This window comes from Mobula hypostoma, chromosome X1 (assembly GCF_963921235.1).
Source record: "Mobula hypostoma chromosome X1, sMobHyp1.1, whole genome shotgun sequence".
In the NCBI taxonomy this organism is placed as follows: domain Eukaryota; kingdom Metazoa; phylum Chordata; class Chondrichthyes; order Myliobatiformes; family Myliobatidae; genus Mobula; species Mobula hypostoma.
In genome coordinates this window covers 30,031,369-30,047,968 of record NC_086128.1, presented here as the reverse complement: position 1 = coordinate 30,047,968, position 16,600 = coordinate 30,031,369, and the positions used below count along the sequence as shown (strand labels likewise).

The window sequence follows — 16,600 nt, the reverse complement described above, 5'->3', positions numbered from 1 at the left end:
CAGAGAATTGCACAGGTTCACCACTCTCTGTGTGAAGAAGTTTTTCCTAATCTCAGTCCTAAAAGGCTTCCCCTTTATCCTCAAACTGTGACCCCTTGTTCTGGCCTTCCCCAACATCGGGAACAATCTTCCTGCATCTAGCCTGTCCAATCCCTTTAGGATTTTATATGTTTCAATAAGATCCCCCTCACTCTTCTAAATTCCAGAGAGTATAAGCCTAGTTGATCCAGTCTTTCATCATATGAAAGTCCTGCCATCCCAGGAATCAATCTGGTGAACCTTCTTTGTACTCCCTCTATGGCAAGGCTGTCTTTCCTCAGATTAGGGACCAAAACTGCACACAGTACTCCAGATGTGGTCTCACCAAGGCCTTGTACAACTGCAGTAGTACCTCCCTGCTCCTGTACTCGAATCCTCTTGCTATGAATGCCAGCATATCATTCGCCCTTTTCACCGCCTGCTGTACCTGCATGCCCACTTTCAATGACTGGTGTATAATGCCACCCAGGTCTCGTTGCACCTCCCCATTTCCTAATCAGCCACCATTCAGATAATAATCTGTTTTCCTGTTTTTGCCACCAAAGTGGATAACCTCACATTTATCCACATTAAATTGCATCTGCCATGAATTTGCCCACTCACCTAACCTATCCAAGTCACCCTGCATCCTCTTAGCATCCTCCCACAGCTAACACTGCCGCCCAGCTTCGTGTCATGAAGATGCTGCATTTAATTCCCTCATCTAAGTCATTAATATATATTGTAAGCAACTGGGGTCCCAGCACTGAGCCTTGTGGTACCCCACTAATCACTGCCTGCCATTCTGAAAAGGTCCCGTTTACTCCCACTCTTTGCTTCCTGTCTGCCAACCAATTCTCTATCCACATCAATACCTTACCTCCAATACCATGTGCTTTAAGTTTGCACACTAATCTCTTGTGTGGGACCTTGTCAAAAGCCTTTTGAAAATCCAAATATACCATATCCACTGGTTCTCCCCTATCCACTCTACTAGTTACATCCTCAAAAAATTCTATGAGATTCGTCAGGCATGATTTTCCTTTCATAAATCCATGCTGACTTTGTCCAATGATTTCACCGCTTTCCAAATGTGCTGTTATCACATCTCTGATAACTGACTCTAGCATTTTCCCCACCACCGATGTTAGGCTAACCGGTCTATAATTCCTCAGTTTCTCTCTCCCTCCTTTTTTAAAAAGCGGGGTTACATTAGCCACCCTCCAATCCTCAGGAACTAGTCCAGAATCTAAAGAGTTTTGAAAAATTATCACTAATGCATCCGCTACTTCTTGGGCTACTTCCTTAAGCACTCTGGGATGCAGACCTTCTGACCCTGGGGATTTATCTGCCTTTAATCCCTTCAATTTACCTAACACCACTTCCCTACTAACATGTATTTCGCTCAGTTCCTCCATCTCGCTGGACCCTCTGTCCCCTACTATTTCCAGAAGATTATTTATGTCCTCCTTAGTGAAGACAGAACCAAAGTAGTTATTCAATTGGTCTGCATGTCCTTGCTCCCCATAATCAATTCACCTGTTTCTGTCTGTAGGGGACCTACATTTGTCTTAACCAATCTTTTTCTTTTCACATATCTATAAAAGCTTTTACAGTCAGTTTTTATGTTCCCTGCCAGTTTTCTCTCATAATCTTTTTTCCCTTTCCTAATTAAGCCCTTTGTCCTCCTCTGCTGGACTCTGAATTTCTCCCAGTCCTCAGGTGAGCCACTTTTTCTGGCTAATTTATATGCTTCTTCTTTGGAATTGATGCAATCCCTAATTTCCCTTGTCAGCCATGGGTGCACTACCTTCCCTGAGTTATTCTTTTGCCAAACTGGGATGAACAATTGTTGTAGTTCATCCATGCGATCTTTAAATGCTTGCCATTGCATATCCACCGTCAACCCTTTAAGTGTCATTTGCCAGTCTATCTTAGCTAATTCACATCTCATACCTTCAAAGTTACCCTTCTTTAAGTTCAGAACCTTTGTTTCTGAATTAACTATGTCACTCTCCATTTTAATGAAGAATTCCACCATATTATGGTCACTCTTACCCAAGGGGCCTCTCACGACAAGATTGCTAATTAACCCTTCCTCATTGCTCAATACCCAGTCTAGAATAGCCTGCTCTCTAGTTCGTTCTTCGACATGTTGGTTCAAAAAACCATCCCGCATACATTCCAAGAAATCCTCTTCCTCAGCACCCTTACCAATTTGGTTCACCCAATCTGTATGTAGATTGAAGTCACCCATTATAACTGCTGTTCCTTTATTGCACGCATTTCTAATTTCCTGTTTAATACCATCCCCAACCTCACTACTACTGTTAGGTGGCCTGTACACAACTCCCACCAGCGTTTTCTGCCCCTTAGTGTTATGCAGCTCTACCCATATCGATTCCACATCCTCCCGGCTAATGTCCTTCCTTTCTATTGCGTTAATCTCCTCTCTAACCAGCAATGCTACCCCACCTCCTTTTCTTTCATGTCTATCCCTCCTGAATATTGAATATCCCTGAATGTTGAGCTCCCATCCTTGGTCACCCTGGAGCCATGTCTCTGTGATCCCAACTATATCATATTCATTAATAACAATCTGCACTTTTAATTCATCCACCTTGTAATGAATACTCCTTGCATTGACACACAAAGCCTTCAGGCTCGCTTTTACAACATTCTCAGCCCTTATACAATTATGTTGAAAAGTGGCCCTTTTTGATTTTTGCCCTGGATTTGCCTGCCTGCCACTTTTACTTTTCACCTTACTACTTTTTGCTTCTACCCTTATTTTACACCCCTCTGTCTCTCTGCACTTGTTCCCATCCCCCTGTTGTGAACTAACCTCCTCTCTCCTAGTCTCTTTAATTTGATTCCCACCCCCCCAACCATTCTAGTTTAAAGTCACCTCAGTAGCCCTCGCAAATCTCCCCACCAGGATATTGGTCCCCCTAGGATTCAAGTGTAACCCGTCCTTTTTGTACAGGTCACACCTGCGCCAAAAGAGGTCCCAATGATCCAAAAACTTGAATCCCTGCCCCCTCCTCCAATCCCTCAGCCACGCATTTATCCTCCACCTCATTGCATTCCTACTCTCACTGTCGCATGGCACAGGCAGTAATCCCGAGATTACTACCTTTGCAGTCCTTTTTCTCAACTCCCTTCCTAACTCCCTATATTCTCCTTTCAGGACCTCTTCCCTCTTCCTACCTATGTCATTGCTACGTATATGTACCACGACCTCTGGCTCCTCACCCTCCCACTTCAGGATATCTTGGACGCGATCAGAAATATCCCGGACCCTGGCACCAAGGAGGCAAACTACCATCCAGGTCTCTGGACTGCGTCCACAGAATCGCCTATCTGACCCCTTACTATCGAGTCCCCTATTACAACTGCCCTCCTCTTCCTTTCCCTAGCCTTCTGAGCTACAGGGCCGGACTCTGTGCCAGAGGCACAGCCACTGTCGCTTCCCCCGGGTAAGCTGTCTCCCCCCCCAACAGTACTCAAACAGGAGTACCTATTGTCATGGGGCACAGCCACCGGGGTACTCTCTATTACCTGACTCTTCCCCTTCCCCCTCCTAACCGTGACCCACTTGTCTGCCTCCCGTGGCCCTGGTGTGACCACCTGCCTGTAACTCCTCTCTATCAACTCCTCACTCTCCCTGACCAGACGAAGGTCATCGAGCTGCAGCTCCAGTTTCCTAACGCGGTCCCTTAGGAGCTGCATCTCGGCGCACCTGGCGCAGATGTGAACGTCCGGGAGGCTTGGAGACTCTAGGGCTTCCCACATCCGGCACCGAGAACAACAAACTGCCCTCACACTCATACTGCCCCTCTCCTCAAATAACAACAAAAAATGAATATCAAACCTGCCTTGCCTCGCCCATTTCTGCCTAAGCCCGTCGAGCCGAAGCCCTTAAGCCTTCACTCTGCTCCCGGCTCACTCCGCCGCCCGCAAACTACGCTGCCTGCTATATGAGGCTGTGTTCCTTTAAAATCTTCCGCGCTTCACTGCCCGACGTCACACACCTGCGCCAGTCCCACCTCTCCGAACGCCGATGGAAAAAAAAACGAAAAATTCAAAAATGGCTTCCTCCGCCCTCCCGCTCTGATTCTCAGACTTCCTTCTCCAAATTAAATCCGAAGCAGGATTTCTGTCCTTTTAAATCTTCCGCGCTTCACTGCCCGACGTCACACGCCTGCGCAGTCCCGCCTCTCTGAACGCCGATGGGAAAAAAAAGAAAAATTCGTAAATGGCTTCCTCCGCACTCCCGTTCCGATTCTCAGACTTCCTTCTCCCACTCCCTTTGCAGCTCTGGTTTTTTTGAATTTTCTTCCCATTTAGAAAATAGTTTATGCCGTTATTCCTTTACCAAAGTGCATGACCATAAACTTTCCTACATTGTATTCCATTTGCCACTTTTTTTGCTAATTCTCCCAACCTGTCTAAGTCCTTCTGCAGACTCCCGGCTTCCTCAACATTCCCTGCCCCTCCACCTTTCTTTGTTTCATTCACAAATTTGGCCACAAATTCCATCATCCAAATCATTGACATATACAGTAATGTAATAAGAATCGGTCCCAACACAGACCTCTTTGGAACACCGCTAGTCACTGGCAGCCAACCAGAAAAATTTCGCTTTATTCCCACGCTTTACCTCCTGCAAATCAGCCATTGCTCTATACATGTTAGTATCTTTCCTATAATACCATGAGCTCTTATCTTGTTTAGCAGCCTCATGTGTGGCACCTTGTCAAAGGCCTTCTGAACATCCAAGTAAACAACATCCACTGACTCTCCTTTGTCTATCCTGCTTCTTATTTTCTCAAAGAATTCCAAAAGATTTGTCAGGCAAGATTTCCCCTTAAGGAAACCATGCTGACTTCGGCCCATTTTATCATGTGCCTTGAACTATCTCGAAACCTCATCTTTAGTAATAAGACCATAAGGCATAGGAGCAGAATTAGGCTGTTTGACTCATCAAGTCTGATCCTTTTCTCCTCTCCCCAGCCTTCTCCCCATAACCTTTGATGCCATGACCAATCAGGAATCTATCAATCTCTGCCTTTTATACTCCCAACGACCTGGCCTCCCCAGCTGCCTGTGGTAGCAAATTCCACAAATTCACCAGCCTTTGAATGAAGAAATTTCTCTGCATCTCTGTTTTAAATGGATGTCTCTCTATCCCGAGGCTATGCCCTCTTGTCCTAGACTCCCCACCATGGGAAAAATCCTTTCCACATTTACTCTGTCTAGGCCTTTCAACATTTCAACATCTTTCCAACCAGTGAAGTCAAGTTAACTGGCCTATAATTTTCTTTCTCCTGTCTCCCTCCATTCTTGAAGAGTGGAATGACTTTTATAATGTTCCAAGTTTCCAGAACCAATCTAGTGATTCTTGAAAGATCACTAAAAATGTCTCCACAATCTCTTCAGCTATGTACCTCTTCCAGAACCATACCTCTTTTATATATCTGAAAAAACTTTCATATTATTGACTGGTTTACCTTCATATTTCATCTTTTCTCTCCTTATGGCTTTTTTGTTGCCTTTTGTTGGTTTTTAAAAGCTTCTCAGTCCTTTAACTTCTCTCTCATTTTTGCTATATATATGCCCTCTCTTTTGCTTTTATGCTGTCTTTTACTTCCTTTGTCAGCCATGGATGCCTCATTATCCCTTTTGAATACTTTTTTTTCTCTGGTATGTATCTATCTCGCATCTTCCAAATTTCTCCCTGAAACTCCAGCCATTCTGTCATCATCACTGCTAGTGTCTCCATTCAATCAACTTTAGCCAGCTCCTCTCTTATGCCTCTGTAATTCCCTTTACTCCACATGAAACTGATACATCTGACTTTAGCTTTTCCCTCTCTAACTGCAGGGTGAAGTCTATCATGTTATGATCATTGTCTCTTAAGGTTCCTTTACCTTAAGCTCCCTAATCAAATCAGGTTCATTACACAACACCCAGTCCAGACTAGTCTTTTCCCTAGAGGGCTCAACTACAAGCTGTTCTAAAAATTGATCTCATAGGCATTCTACATATTCCCTCTTTTGGGATCCAGCACCAATCTGATTTTCCTAGTCTACCTACCTGCATATTGAAACTTCTCATGATTACCATAACATTGCCCTTTCTACATGCTTTTTCTATCTCCTGTTGTAACTTGTACCTCACATCCTAGCTGCTGTTTGGAGGTCTGTATATAATTCCCATCAAGGTCTTTTTACCCTTGCAGTTTCTTAACTCTACCCACATAGATTCTACATCTTCCAATCCTATGTCAGCTCGTTCTAAGGATTTGTTTTCATTTTATGTCGACAGAGCCGCCCCATCCCCTCTGCTTACCTTCCTGTCCTTTTGATACAATGTGTATCCTTGGATGTTCAGCTCCCAATTTCTTTCAACCACGACTCAGTGATGCCCACGACGTTGTATCTGACAATCTCTGGCTGCACGACCTGATTCTGTATACTGCATGCATTCAAGTATAACACCTTCAGTCTAGTATTCATCACCCTTTTTGATTTTGCCCCAATTTACACTTCAGCTGCTCCCACTGACTGCAATTGTGCCCTATCATCTGCCTGTCCTTAATCATAGTCTCACCCTACACACTGCATCTAATTGTATACCAGCTGCCCCATCCTCAGCCCTATCATTCCAGTTTGCACTCCCCTGCCAAGGTAGTTGAAACTCTCTCCATCATCTCTAGCAAATCTGCCCGCAAGTATCTGCCCCCTCAAGTTCATGTGTCAAAAATCGATATTTTGTTTTTAATTTATTGAGATACAACATCGAATAGGCCCTTCTGGCCCTTCGAACCATGCTGACCAGCAACCTCCAATTTAACCCTAGCCTGATCACAGGACAATTTACAATAACCAATTAGCTACTAACTGGTATATCTTTGGTCTGTGGGAGGAAACCATTGTATCCGGAGGAAACCCATGTGGTCACAGAGAGAAAACACAAACTCCTCCCAGAGACTGCGGGAATTGAACCTGAGTCGCTGGTACTGTAAAGCATAGTGCTAACCAGCCTGAAACACTGCCCCTGCAGCAATTCCTCAGCCACACATTCATCTGCCAGATACCAATATGTACCACGACTTCAGGCTATTCACCTTCACCCCTTTAGACTACTTTCTATTCTAACTAGGATGACTTCCCTTAGTCTTGACCCTGACTAAGCTGCTCCTTGTGTTACCCTTTACCTTAAGTCTTTGTGGAAGTTAATCAAGCTAATCAAAGTTCAAAGTACATTTATTACCAAAGTACCATATTATTAATGTCACCATATGCTACCCCAAGATTCATTTTCTTGCAAGCATTCACAGTAGAATAAAGAGATACAATAGATACAATGATAAACTACACACAAAGACTGACAAACAACCAACATGCAAATAAAAACAAACTGTGCAAATACAATAAAAAGCAGATGACAAATAAATATAGATAGATAGACTGACAGACAAGCAAACAAATAAGTAATACTGAGAACATGAGTTGTAGAGTCTGAGGCAGTAGGTTGTGGAATCAGTTCAGTGTTGAGGTGAGTGAAATTATCCAAGATCATGATGGTTGAAGAGTAATAACTGTTGAAGGGTCATCAGACAATTGTGTGACACAATTCACTGCGTTTGTTATATAAAGATTTCAATGTTGTATGACAGGATATTACTGCAGAGTTGCTTTAGTCAGAGTGGACATTGAGAGAATATGTCCAGATGTGGTATATGGATGGGAGGGGTATAAATGTCTGTGGTCTACGTGCGGGTCGATGTGACTAGCATGGACTAGATGAGTCAAAGGGCCTGTTTCTGTGCTGTACTGTTGTATGACTCTATGAGTGTATATCTACTTTGATAATATATTTTACTTTGAAAATTGTCTTTACTTACTCCCTATTTTTTTGCTTTTGTTTTCACTTCTTATTTAATTTTTACATACATTCAGTGGCCATTTTATTAGGCACACCTGTGCAGCTGTTTGTTAATGCAAATGTCTATTCAGCCAATCATGTAGCAGCAATTCAATGCATAAAAGCATGCAGACATGGTTCAGACCAAACATCAAAATGGGAAACAAATATGGTAAGTGTGGCAGTTCCGTGGGTGAAAATGCCTTGTTAATGAGAGAGGTCAGAGGGGAATGGCCAGACTGGTTCAAGCTGACAGGAAGGTGACAATACTGCAAATAACCACGTGTTATAACAGTGGTGTGCAGAAGAGCATCTCTGAATGCACGACACGTTGAATCTTGAAGTGGATGGGTTACAGCAGCAGAAGACCACAAACATGCACTCAGAGGCCACTTGATGAGGTACAGGAGGTATTTAATAAAGTGGCCACTGTGTGTATAGTATATCATATATTGGACTGTATTGCTGCTGCAAAACAACAAATTTCATGACATAGGTCAGTGATAATAAACTTGATATCTTTCTGAACCACAAAAGCTGTTTCAATCTCATAGTAGCCAGAACTCTAGAAATGAACTGATGTATCCTTTCATTTTAATACATTAGGCAAAGCAACAGGGTGGGATCTAAAATGTGCCCTTGCAATCCTCCATAATAAAGAAACATTTTTAAAGGCACTATGTAAAGCTCTCTTTTTTGTATTACTTAGTTTTATATTTTTTATTGTAACTTGTAGTAATTTTTTTATGTATTGCACCGTACTGCTGCTGCAAAACAGCAAATTTCACAACATGTCAGTGATATTAAACTTGATTCTGATTCTGATATTGATTTTTAAAAAGCTGTTTCCCATCTGTAATTCCAGGCAGCAAGAGTTTATTTTCAAGAAAATTCCCCTCACAGAAAGGTGATTTAACACTCACACTTACTGTATACAAAACAATCTGAAGCAGTGGCTTATTGCATCACCAACAAATAGAATGATTTCTTAATATTGTTATTTCTGAAAGAATTGTTCATGATTTTACTGTGAGTCGTGACTAAGTGAGGTGTTTTTTTTCTCTTCTCCTCAGTCATTATGTAACAGCCAGCATGATATCATTTTACATTTGGCAGACTTGGATTACAGCCCCAGATTTTGAGGATAATGAGAAGAAAATAGGATTGAACGGGAGCCTGTGTTTTAGCAATCCAGAGGCTGCAGAGGTAAGAAATCTTACTAGATCCATATGCAGGAATTTCTAAAGCCTCTACCTTGTAGGAAATGTGAGATGAGTGAGACAGGGAGTTGGGGGTCAAGTGACATCAATATTCAGTGTCTGAAATCTGTACAAGTTAAAGCAGACTGAAAAGGCGATTACAAGCTTCAGTCCTAAAGTTGTGATCTGTAGGACATAAAATCTGAGGGAGGCAAGGAATGGGATATTTGATGACCCAAGCATGGATTCTTAAATCATCAAACGGGAAGCAGTGACAGAGGGAATTATGGTTTTGTGGTTCAGGTAAACAATGTGCAAATGGAATGGCATGGTAAGCAGAAAGCATGATTTGTAAAATAGATAACAGAGTAAATTAGCTAGCACTCGGTCTGTTAATTCACCTTATCTGCCATGGTAAGTGTGATTATAGAGTTCTTGCCATTGTCATTCGTGCAATAACTCAGTTCTAGTGCCTGGGCTGGGGTAATTTTTCTGTCAAAATTTGGTTTCTTGTTATATGCACAATTACATGTGTGTACAGGAGCAATGAAATCTTACTTGCAGCAGTACCACAGGCACATTGCATCATTCGCAAGTAAAACATTAATTAAACATATATTAGACACATTTTTACAAGAAAGAACACAATTAGAACAAAGAAACAAAGTCCATCTTAATGCAAGTGATCAAAGTGGGTTGTGGTGATTAAGGTTTATCCAGTTGGTTTAAAAGCCGAATTGTTGACGGATGGTAGCTGTGAAAAGGTGACATGGCCTCAATGGTGAGGATTTTTAATGATAGATGTTGCCTCTTAAGGCAACACCTCCTGTAGACGCTATCAATTGTGGGGGGTGGGGGGGGGAATGTGATTCTTATGTTCCAGTGTGTTTGAATTGCCGTAGCAGACCATGATGCAACCAGTTAGTTTTTAATAAATAATAGCAACTTGTAGTTAAAAATAATCACACTTGGAGTATTGTGTTCAGTTTATGTTGACTCATTATAGGAAGGGTTTGGCAGCTTCAGATACAATGCTGAGATTTTCCAGGTAACTGTTTGCATTAGAGATTATGTTTTATGAAGATAGGTTGAGCGAGCTAGGACTTTTCTCTTTGGAGCGAAGGAGATAAGTGGTGACTTGATAGAGGTGTACAAGATGATAAGAAGCATTAGAGAGAATTGGCAGCCAGAGACTTTTTGCCCAAGGCAGAATTAACTGATACGAGGGGGCAAATGTTTAAGGTGTTCGGAGGAAAGGGGGAGGGGTGTCTGAGGTAGGTTTTTTACATAGAGTGGTGGATGTGTGGAACACGCTGCTGGGGCATTAGGGACTTTTAAGAGACTCTTAGGAACATGGATGAAAGGAAAATGGAGGGCTATGTGGGAGAGAAGCATTAGATTGATCTTAGAGAATGTTAAAAGATTGGCACAACATCATGAGTCGAAGGACCTGTACTGTGCTGTACTGCTCTATGTTCTATATTTTAATAATTTTATTGTAATATTATGTCCTAAGGTGCTACAGAAGTGTCACAGAAGTGTTTTAACAAACAAAATCAGACAGTAAAGTGTAAAGATATAATACATCAGGTGGGCAATTGTCCATTGCTACATAAAGGGTCTTTCCAAGTTTAGATAGTATACTGCATTCAGCAAAGGGGCTAATCAATTTTGGGATAATTCTAAGAAATCATGACATTTTACATGAAAGTAAATTCTTGCTAAAAATTAGCTACCTAAAGCAGGAAGATAAAAGGTAGCAAATGTACCCATTTAACAAAAAATGCTGCATTCAATTGCATACTAGGACACTGCGATGCATCAACATAATGTACTTTCTGATACATCACAAACACGGATTAGAGATATTACTACAGTAGCTCTCACAGCTGTGTACACAGGCCCAAGGGAATTCACGTTTCAATAGGTACATGATAAAATTAGAGAAACAGAAAATGTCAATTAGATAAATATAGATTAACGGATGTTTTTAATTTAATGATCTTTCCAGTCCATTTGTTAAATTAATGCAAATATTCCAGCAATTTTTACGGATATATAGGCTATTGAGATTGTTTTCCATGAATGTCTTACTTTTTCCTCAGAATTTTGCTGATTCATTCTGGTGGAACACATTCTTAACAGTTTTCAGAGGGAGTGTGTCTGTGTGCATGTGCATGCATGTGTGTGGGGTGGGGGGTTGGGGTGGAGAGGTTTCAGTACAATTGTGATGCTCACAGTTGATTAGCCTGTCAGTATTAATTGTGTAACCTCACATAAGAACTGGCCCTGGGTGAGCTGATCTATTCAAAACAAATAATGTTTTTTTTCCATAATTATGTTCAATTCTCATGACTTACTGCTGGCAGAAATTAAATCATACTCATTAAATATCGCAGTTAATTTCCGGAGGGTAAGGCTCTAAATTTGCATTACACCAATTTATCATTTGTGATTGCAGGAAATTCTGGATTAGAAGAAACACTTTAGAAAGTCCAAGTCTAATCAGCCGTTGGACTGTGTGCTGCATCTGGCAAACGTGTGAATGAATCCTGTCACGTTCCCCAACTGAATACAAAGGTAATCTGTCATTTGGCTGTCAATCCCACCCTTATCTCCTCCCTCTAACCAATTTGGCAAAAGGCCTCTTTCCATAACATTAACCTGTCTTTTTCATTTAGATATCAGTGGGTCTTCCATGAATTTTAAACAATTTCTGGATCCTTTTCATTTATTAATTACCACATCATTCACTATTTTAATATTTCTTCAGGTATGTCATTCCATATGTGCTTTAGATGTCATGGTCTTAGCCTGCTATAGTGTAAGGTACCACCTTGGTTCAAGATTAAAGATTTTTAATGTTATTTCCAGTACACAAGTGTAAAGGAGAACCAAATGATTGTTATTCTGGATCTGATGCAGTGCAAAACAAAAACACCATTAGATAAAGAACACAATGAATATAAATATTGTAGCTAGTTTATATACATAGATTGATTTTATGTACAGAAAGCAACTGTATGTAAGTCACTGATTAAGGTGTTTAAGTTTGTTCTAGTCTGGCTGTTTAATAGATTATTAAAGGATTTAAAAAAATACTATTTCTTTATTGTTCAAAATGTGGGCAAGGCACATTTAAATTCTGCCCTACTTGTTAAGAGCGTGGTCATGTGTCACTTTCTGATGAAGATATTCCTGCAGTGCTGTTGAGGAGGCATTTCTCGGATCTAGACTCGAACACAGTAAAGGAGCACTGACATATAGATAGATATTTTATTGATCCCAAAGGAAATTACAGTGTCACAGTCACATTACAAGTGCACAGATACACAAATATTAGAAGAGAAGTAAGAAAGAATAAAAAAAGTTACCTTAAATATAAGATGTACAAGATTCACAAGTCAAAGATGACAAACTTTACAAGATTTTGAAGTTCACACTGATAAGATGGTAGTGCAAGAATTACTGTGGGATTATACAGTAATGGGAGCACATACACACCATCCGGATAAGAAGTGGTGGTAGTATTGCACAGGGCATCCACGATAGCAGGGTGTGGTAAAGAGACTTAAACACAGCTTTGTAACACAGATGTTAATAGCAATCTAACAGGACGGGGGTTATCACTTCCTCGATTATAGGTTGACTGATTCTAGAGTCTAATAGTCGAGGGTAAGAGTGACCTCATATAGCACTATTTGGAGCAACGCTGTTGCCTTAGTCTGTTACTAAAAGTGCTCCTCTGTTCAGTCAAGATGGCATGCAGAGGGTGAGAGACATTGTCCAGAATTGCCAGGATTTTCCATAGGGTCCTTTATTCTATCACAACCTCCAGCGTGTCCATTTTGACTCCTATAACAGAGCCAACCTTTCTAATCAGTTTATTGAGCCTGTTGGCATCACCCGTGTTGATGCCATTGCCCCAGCACACCACAGCATAGAAGATTGTACTGGAAACAACAGACTGGTAGAACATGTGAAGGAGAGGCCTGCATACTCCAAAGGACCTCAGTCTCCTCAGGAAATAGAGGCAACTCCAGGCCTTCTTGTACACAGCCTCTGTGTTGGTGCTCCTCTCAAGTCTGTCATCCAGGTGCACCCCCAGGTACTTGTAGGTCCTCATCACATCCGCGTCCTCACCATCAATAGTAACAGGGAGCAGTGTAGGCTTGGTGTTCCTAAAGTCCACCACCATCTCCTTTGTATTACTGATAGATGATTCAGCTTGCACCATTTGACAAAGTCCTCCACCTGGCTCTGTATTCATCCTCCATCCTCCCTTTATACACCCAACTATTGCTGAGTCATCAGAGAATTTCTGCAGATGGCATGACTCAGTGTTGTATCTAAAGTCTGAGGTATACAGGGTAAACAGGAAGGGAGCCAAAACAGTCCCATGTGAGGCCCCAGTGCTGCTTATAGCCATGTCTGACACACAGCTCTGAAGCTGCATAAGCTGTGGTCTGCCAGTCAGATATGACTGCAGAATATCTGCAGGACCTGACATGTTTCAAGTCACGTTGGTGTAGAAGTTGGTGGGGATTTGGGAGGTGCTATTAGTGTAGTCTGGGTGAGTAACTGCAGCAGATGGTAAACATTGTAGATGGTGAACATAGCCCAGTCCATCGTAGTCAAAGCCCTCCCCATCATTAAGCTTATCAATAAGGAGCACTACCACAAGAAAGCAGCATCTATCATCAAAGACCCCCACCATCCAGGCCATGCTGTCTTCTCACTGCTGCCATCAGGAAAGAGGTACAGGAGCCTTGTGTCCCACACCACCAGGTTCAGAAACAGTTATTACCCTACAACCATCAGGCTCCTGAACCAGTGTGGATAACTTCACGCACCTCAACTCTGAACTGATTCCACACCTACGAACTCACTTTCAAGGACTCAACAACACATGTTGTCAGTATTATTTATTTATTTACTTATGTATTTTAATTGCACAATTTGCCTTCTTTTGCATATTGATTACTTGTCAGTCTTTATGTACAGTTTTTTCATAAATTTTATTGTACCTCTTTATTTTCCTGTGAATGCCTGCAAGAAAATAATCTCAAGGTACCATATGGTGACATATATATACTTTGAACCTTGGTATATCCCCAGTTCTATTATATCTCATGTTGTGCTATGCTGTTCCATCAGCCTCCATATACAAGCAAGAAGGGGAATGGAGGTTTTTGCTAATTGGCATTTTGGTCTGCAGGAGGAATGTGGGGTGTATGTGAAGCAAGGCTGATCAGGAGGCTGAGGTGGGGTTCTCATTTCCCATTTAAACCCATAAACTTCCTATCTGGAATCTCTTCCTTCAGGATCTGTGAAGGCCTGCCCAATTACTTGCATGCTTTTCTCTTGGTTCCTGAGGCACCAGACATTTATCCAATGGCTACCTCCACCCTTTCATGAAAGCAGCTGCAATGTCACAAAAATTACGCAAAAAAACACTTATGCACAAATGATAGAGGTAACTATTTAATTACTGTAGGAAGAAAGAGAAAAGGAGTTTTCGGTGGGTTCTTTCATAACTTCAGAGTGTTATAAACCCAGTTCAGTGACTTTAAAGCAAATGAAAGAATCCTGTCCTGGAATCAGCTTCTTGAGTGAAAAAAAAACAAACTGCTGGAGGATCTTAGCAGCTCAAGCAGCATCTCTGAAGGCAAAATATAGCTGACGTTTCAGGGCATGAATCTGGATTAGGACCGAGCTGGAAAAGAGGAGATAGGCAATATAAAGAGGTGAGGGAGAGGGAATAAACTGGAGATATCAAGTGATAGGTGGATCCAGAGAAAGTGGGTCTGATAGATAGATGGAGCCAGCTGGGGAGGAGTTAATTCAGGGGTTGATGGACAGATAGTGTCAGATGGAGGAAGATGTAGACCGTAGCTGGGTCCAAATCTGATAACAAAGGAAGATGTTAGGGAAACACCAAGGATGGGTAAAAATTACCATCAATTTGTCTTTGTATCTTTGCTTTTGCATGGTCATTCTTTTCACTCAAAAGGATATAACCATATAACAATTACAGCACGGAAACAGGCCATCTCGGCCCTTCTAGTCCATGCTGAACTCTTACTCTCACCTAGTCCCACCGACCTGCACTCAGCCCATAACCCTCTATTCCTTTCCTCTACAACTACAACAGTACTTCACCAATAAAAGACAAAGTGATATTTGCCTTTTTAATTACCTGCTTTTTGCATTTAATGCACTCACTTGCAAACTCTGTCCACTTAGATAATAGTCTGCTTTTATACCTCTTTCCCAGTGCAAGACCCCACACTTTTATATGGTTTATATTCTGTGTGTTATTTGTTACCTTTGTGTTTATGAGACTTTCGACCGAAAATGACTGTTTTTGCATAAATGAAGTCATTGTGGGGAAGTGCTGGTAGATATGAAACAGCCTCTTTATTGAACAAAACAAGATACAGCAGGCATTATATGGAGACACTTTTGGGGGGAAGAGAAGGTCTGCTTGGCCCAGTCCTACACAAAATTTTACATGCTAGAGATCAAAGGACAATTGTTCAGGACAATTCAAACAAATACATATTTACCACGCTTCCTTTTGAGCTACACCCCTATCACACCTCCCTCCTTCACACCAATACTACAGACATCCAAGTGCACACAAATAACAAATTTAAATCAGCATTGTCTACCCATTGTTGAGAGTTGCATTTTAGATTCAATCTTCAATGCATATTCGAATCTGAAGGCTAGCAGCTGAAGTCGGTTAAGTTAATTGCTACATGTACTAACCTCAAAAAATCGCTGGAACAATGTCAACAATTTCTTTCCTCCCACCGTACTGCTGCGCTCACTGAGTTCCCTCAGCAGATTGTTTATTGCTCCAAATTGCAGCACCTCCTGTCTCTTGTGCCTCCAAATTTTCCACTGTACCTGTACCTCACTGTACTTGAGCATATGACAGTAAATATCTTGACTTAATGATGTCAGCATGAAGAACAAGTGAAACATCAGGAAAAAAAGGTGAAACATCAAGGATAGGCGAAAGAGCATAGACCAAACTCAGGTTGGAGAAGCCACACTTCATATTCTGTCTGGGTAGCCTCCAACCTCCAATATTCTTGTGAGCAGGTTTACTACAGCTGTTGGGAGTGATTTAAGCTAAAATGGCAGGGGGATGGGAACCAAGATGATAGAGCTGAGGATGAGCCAGCAGGATTACACGTAGATGATAATGTAACATGAACGTAAATCAGAACAAGAAAATAAATATGTACAAATGCAGACAGAGCAAAGAGTTAAATTGCACCACAGAGGCAAAATTCAAAAGGGCGAAGAATGCAGGACTGAAAGTGCTATATTTAAATGTGCATAACATTCGGAATAAGGTGGACAAACTCATGGCGCAATTAGAGATTGGTCGGTATGACATTGTGGGCATCACTGAGTCGTAGTTGAAAGAAAGTCAT

General features: G+C 41.6%; 1 protein-coding gene across 1 annotated transcript in view; it reads left to right on the top strand.

Moving 5' to 3' along the window:
• Positions 1–11,611: 11,611 nt before the first annotated feature.
• The window catches only part of wipf2b (WAS/WASL interacting protein family, member 2b), a 70,976-nt gene continuing 65,987 nt past the window's right edge, over positions 11,612–16,600 (top strand). The window contains exon 1 of the mRNA XM_063037639.1: positions 11,612–11,729. The gene's annotated coding sequence lies outside the window, so the exon portion shown is untranslated. The remainder of the gene's footprint in view (positions 11,730–16,600) is intronic.